Source organism: Echinops telfairi, unplaced genomic scaffold (assembly GCF_000313985.2).
Source record: "Echinops telfairi isolate 266 unplaced genomic scaffold, ASM31398v2 ScPeMD7_7356;HRSCAF=8355, whole genome shotgun sequence".
Taxonomy (NCBI): domain Eukaryota; kingdom Metazoa; phylum Chordata; class Mammalia; order Afrosoricida; family Tenrecidae; genus Echinops; species Echinops telfairi.
In genome coordinates, this window is record NW_022111256.1 from 1,868,112 (window position 1) to 1,874,072 (window position 5,961).

General features: G+C 43.6%; 1 pseudogene; it reads right to left on the minus strand.

Annotated features, from left to right (window-relative positions):
* Positions 1-454, minus strand: part of LOC101657115 — a 10,325-nt pseudogene extending 9,871 nt beyond the window's left edge.
* Between the last annotated feature and the right edge of the window lie 5,507 nt (positions 455-5,961).

A 5,961-nucleotide genomic window follows, 5' to 3' on the forward strand; every position in this document is an offset into this window, starting at 1 on the left:
AGATGGCTGCTTGTTTAAACACAAGCCTTTAAGACCCCATATACTATATCTTTTAATAGCCGGGCACCATCAGCTTTCTTTACCACATTTGCTTACGCACCCACTTTGTCTTCAGTGATTATGTTGGGAAGGTGAGCATCATGGAATGCTGGGTTATTAGGACAAAACATTCTTGCATTGAGGAAATACTTGAGTCCCAATGCCCGCAGTTCCCTTCTTTCACAGGTCTCTGCTCTAGTACGCATTCATCGGATATGGCTTCTCCATCTTTACTTATGAAATAGCCCAGCCTAGACCCATGTATCTCTTGTCCCCTCCATCACCCGTATCACCACCTGTGCACTTGAGATTCAGTCTTGTCTATCTCCTTCCACTTGAATGGAAGCCTCACAGTGGCAGGCCTACTCCTTTTGTCACTGCTGATCTGCAGGACCTGGAACAAAGCCTGCCCCATTGTGGGATCTTAATACACATCTGTACTTGTTGAATGAGGGAAACTGCCGCTCAATATGTGAGGGTGAATCAGTGACTTGCATGGAAGCTTCTGGACCCAGGACAGCTAGGTCAGTGGACAAGTGGGTATTGTCAAGGGAGGGAGGATCCCACTTGGCAGACCCTCTGAAGTGGTCAGGCAGGATACTCTGAGTGGTGCCAGGAGGGTATGTAGGATAAACAGGTGTGAAGGGCTCCCTAGGAGGCCTGGCTAGAGGTGGGGGTCCCCTGGCTCATCATCTGGGGCTTCCTGTACTTCCCTTCCTGTCCAGTGAGTCAGCTCGGCTGGGGGAAATGAATGACCAGCTGGGGAAGTGACCCTAGTAAAGAGTAAAGGGAAGGTGGTTAAGGGTCAACAAAACAAGAACTTACTCATTCCACCCTCTCACTCTGTCTGTCAGTTGTTTTCGCATATCTCCAGTTTCTGTCTGGGCCCGGGGCACGCCTCTCTGTGCCTCATGGATGCTTCCTCGCCAGGTCCGTGCTTTCTGGAACACCCTAGCAGCATGGTTTATAATATCCCTTTCTGCTTTGGCTCTCTTCTGTCCATTTTCTCTTTTTACTTGCTCCTTCTATTTTCTACTATATTAGGGGAGAAAAGAGACCCCCAATTGAAATAGAGCTTCATTTATCACATTCAAAACAGAGACCGATCATCCAGAGGGAGACCGTCAGCATGAGGCTATACGGGTGCTCAGGGATTCCCATTTACACGGCCACCGAAATAGGACATGGAGAACAGAGGAACCATCCCAACATTATTACTGGCAGCAAATCAATTCATTATAATTCTAGTGGAACCCTGGTGGTGTCGTGGTTAGGCACTGGCCTGGGATCTCTGTGGTCCGTGATTCCCAATCATCACCAGCTCCGCAGGAGAAAGACTGGACATTCTACTCCTGTAAAACAGCTAACAGTCTCGGAAATCCACAGGTTGTTATGAGTCAGCATTAGCTTGATGGCCGTGAGTTTGGTTTTGGTATAGGCAGGACCACAGAAGCAGGCACGGGACCATGGTTGTAGATTAGAAAAGTTTATACGATTGGGTCGGCCCCTCTGACCACCTTTGTTGTAGTATGGCTCATGACCATGTCCCCCTATATCACAATTTCCATTCAGCCCTGGTGGCATAGTGGTTACGCATTGGACTGCTAATCACAAGGTCAGAAGTTCAAAACCACCAGCCACTCCACAGGAGAATGATGAGACTTTTTACTCCTCTTAAGAATTAAAAGCCTTGAAAATTCAGTGGCAGTTCTGCCATGTTCTATAGGGTTGCTATCGGTGGGATTCGATCTGATGGCAGTGAGTCTGGTTGGCTTTGTCTGGAGGAAGCCCTGGAGAGTGACTGCCCTTCCCTGGGCTGGCTCTTAAAACCACCCAGTTGAAGAGCACTTTCAAACAGGCTCTTGGGTCATTGACCCAAAAGAACTCACTGGAGGCTGAACTTAAGAGGAGGTGTAAAATGGCTTTAGGACTACCACTGTAAGCTGTAGCCTCTGCTAAGCTTGTGCGCAGCATGAACGCGCTCTCTAATACACGTCCCTTCCCTTCCCCTTTCCGCTTCCTACCATCTCCTGACCCTCCGTCTTCCGTTCTGCACTCACGGGAGTCTCTCCTCTCACCCACTCTGCTATGGCTAGAGCACGTTGGGGCTCATTCGCTGCTCTGTCTCTGTGCTTGGCACATTGGAGACACCAGTAAACTCACTGCCGTTGAGTCAATGCTGACTCCTAGTGACCCCAAACTTGTGGGTCCCCGAGACTGTACCTGTGCCAATGTACATTTGTAAGAGCGAGTGTGTGAAGGAAGGAATGGGGGAATGCCTGTCTCCTGCTGGTGCCACTCTTCTGGACACAACAACCAGCCGTAAAATCTGATCATTTCAATTCAAAGTCAAGATGACACGGCTTTCACTTCATCTCTTCTCTCTTACATTTGTGTCTTTCCCCCGCCCATCACAATCCTCTCAATCCTTCAGTATACCAGGGATGACGGAATTCCAATAGCACACACTCACTTGCTCCTTTAAGCCTGCATGGAACACACAGCGGTCTCAGAATAACAATGCCAACATTATCTTCAACAATGTGATGATCGAAAACAGTTGATCCCCTCCCCCCCATTTCTTTTGTTCCTTAGAATAGGTTACACTATGGATGTATACAAGTTGTGAACCTTAAAGTCATGGAGATAGTGATTGTGGAACAAAGATGGGGCTTTCTATTCCAGCAAAGTGTTACAGACTCAGAAACAGGGCAGTTCTGCGCCATTCTATAGGGTCATTATGAGTTGGAATTGACTCAATGCCAGGGAGTTTGTTTGTCTTGAGCTAGTGATTGTGTCACCGACTGGACAACAGGTTCATTTGTTTCATTTAATTTTCAATGTTCAGAGATTATGTATTAGAAACTTCAAATGTTATTTTATAATCATGCAAAATATTTAGTGGTTCCAGGTCAAATCTACAAACCAAAATGCTAATACTCATCTATTTAAATAATATATTTGATTCTCTTATTTCCTTCTTTCCCTTATGCCTATTATTTTATTAAACATAAAATAGTTGTATTCTTCATCTCCCTGTCTGTTAGCTAAATAGAAGCATTCTATTCATATTTTCTTCTACTTTGCTTTCTCCACTGGAGGTGTTAACCATAGTGGTGATATGAAAATAGACAACATTTAAAAAATTTAGTTGCATAGTATTTTGTCATGTAATTTATTCAGCCATCTTTCTACTTAACGATATTTCCCTGTCTTATTATGAAAATAATTCTGTCTTATTTGTGCACCCTCCCCTTCTTCTTTGAACAGTATCTTTGGGAAACGTCCTGGGTAAGTTCTGGGTCAAAAGTGAAAAGCAGATGTACTTTTGCTAAATATTGCCAATTCCTGTTATAGTTATGCCATTGTCTTTGCCCTCCAACCATGAGAGAGCACCCATATCCCAGTAGCCTTGCTAAAACGTTTGAATTTTGCCAATCTAAATGGTGTATATGTGTGTAGTTCTAATTTGCATACTTCCTATTATGAGCAAGCGTGAGAATATTTTTAAAAGGCTAAGTGAAATTCCCATTCTTTGTAAGTTGTTGAACTCACTTTCAAAAACAGTTTTATTGACATATATTCATGTAGCATATAATTCAATGGTTTAAATATATAAAAAAGAGTTGTGCAATCATCACCACAATCAATTGTGAAACATTTCCTTATTACTGTGCTCATTTTCATTGGTTCCCTTTCCCCCCTCAGCCTCCTCTGCCATAAAGCTAAGAAACCATTCATCTAATCTCTATAGATGCACCTATCCTGGATTTCATGTGAAGATCATACAAAACACTCCCCCAAACAATAACAAAATAAAACACAGAAAAACTTCAATTGGAAAGAAAGCAGAAAATAAGAAAAGCTAGACAAATTAAAAATGGATCAAAAGGGAAAACAAATGGTAAGATGTTAAATTCTAACCTCATACATCTGTGTCAATCCACTCTCTGAAGCACTATCCGAAAGGAAGGCTATTCACATCAATGGCACAAGGAGACTCCACAGAGGCTTAACTCCTGTGGAGCCTCTGCAAATGGATTTGGGTGTTCGTTCCCTTCCATTACCTTGTAAACTGGATCCTCAGAATTTAAACTCTATTACAACTCCCTCCTATGATCTTGCAGTTTATTATTTACAATGGTTGGATCACACAGGCTGATGTGCTTCTGCCATGTGGGCTTAGCTGACACCTCACTTAGATTACTGCTTGCTTTAAGAAAAAAAGTTCAGCCCCAATCCCCCCTTCCCTGGGAAACTAACACTGAGGGACATATGGTGAGGACTATATTCCCTAACTTATAACAGAGGGAATCTAGAAAGCTAGTATTCCACGGTAGGAAAGACACCATTTTGTTAAGTTAGAGATAAAGTTCAAGTACATTATCCTGCTTTAAATAGCATTTCCACAGATTCTCCCCTAGTAGCTATGCTGCCTTAAAGTGAGCATGTGGTTGATTTTCTCTTCCTATAGGAGCAGACATCCTTCTGTTATCTCCTCCAGCTGTGTCACCCAGCCTACCTCATACCTTCCCCCAGTGCAGTTATCAGGTTTCCTCACTTGTAAGCTTAGGGACTTTACTGTAGTTACCACCCACTTTGTGACATATGCAATTACTGACTATATCGCTCATATGTCTGGCTACCTGCAAATATCCCATGTTAGTAAAGACGCCCTCCTTCTCTCTTCTCCCACCTCCACCTGGACCACCAAGAGGAGCTGAGGTGAGCATGCTACCATAAAAAGTGTCTGACTCCTTTATTTTATCTTTTCTCCTAGCCCTCCTGTTCTCTATGACTTTACTGTAACTTTTATATATCATTGCTGTACAATTGTGCCTACAGACCCTTTGATTGTTAGAAACTGGTTTCCTCTGACCCCCACCCCCTGCCCCAGACATTAGTCTTTCTAATAGTCAGGCATCACCATCTGATTTCTTCATCACAGTTTGCTTTAGAACCCATATATCCAGTGATGTCAGATGGATTTTGGCTGAAAGGGAGAATACCAGAAAGATGTTTACTTGTGTTTTATTAACTATGCAAAGGCATTCAACTATGTGGACCATAGCAAACTATGTATGGCATGTAATTGTGCTCATGTGGAACCTGTACATGGATCGAGAGGCTGTTGTATGAACAGAACAAGGGCATACTGCCTGGTTTAAAATCAGGGTTGTATCCCTTCACCATACTTATTTAACCAGTATGCTGAGAAAATAATCCGAGAAGGTGGGTTATATGATGAAGATTGTGACTTCAAGATTAGAGGAAGGCTGATTAACTGCCTGTGATGCGCTTAAAGCCAGGAAGACTTGGAGCACTTGCTGATGAAGATCAAGGATTGCTGAACTTCAGTATGGATTACCACTCAATGTAAAGAAGAGCAAAGTCCTTCCAACGGGACCCATAGATAACATTATGATAAATGGAGAAAAGATTGAAGGGGTTAAGGGTTTCATCTTGCTTGGGTCCACAGCCGTCCCAATGCCAGACCCAAGCCCTGACATTTTCAGTTGCTTCACATGCATGTGAAAGTTGGACCTTGATGAAGGAAGACCAAAGAAGAACCAATGCTTCTCAGTTATGGTGCTAGTGAAGAATATTGAAAATACTATGGACTGCCCAAAGGATAAACAAATGTGTCTTGGAAGAAGTATAGCCAGAATGCTCCTTAGAGGGGAGGATGGTGACAATTTGTCTCTTGTACTTTGGACGTGTTGAGAGACCAGCCCTTGGGGAAGGCTATCATGCTTGGTAAAGTAGAGAGGCAGCAAGAAAGAGGAAGGTCCTCAGCGAGATGGATTCACACAGTGGCTGCAACTATGGGGTCAAACACAATTGTGAGTGCGGCACAGGACAGGGCAGTATTTTGGTCTGTTGTACGTGGGGTCGCTATGGGTTGGAACCGACTGGATGGCA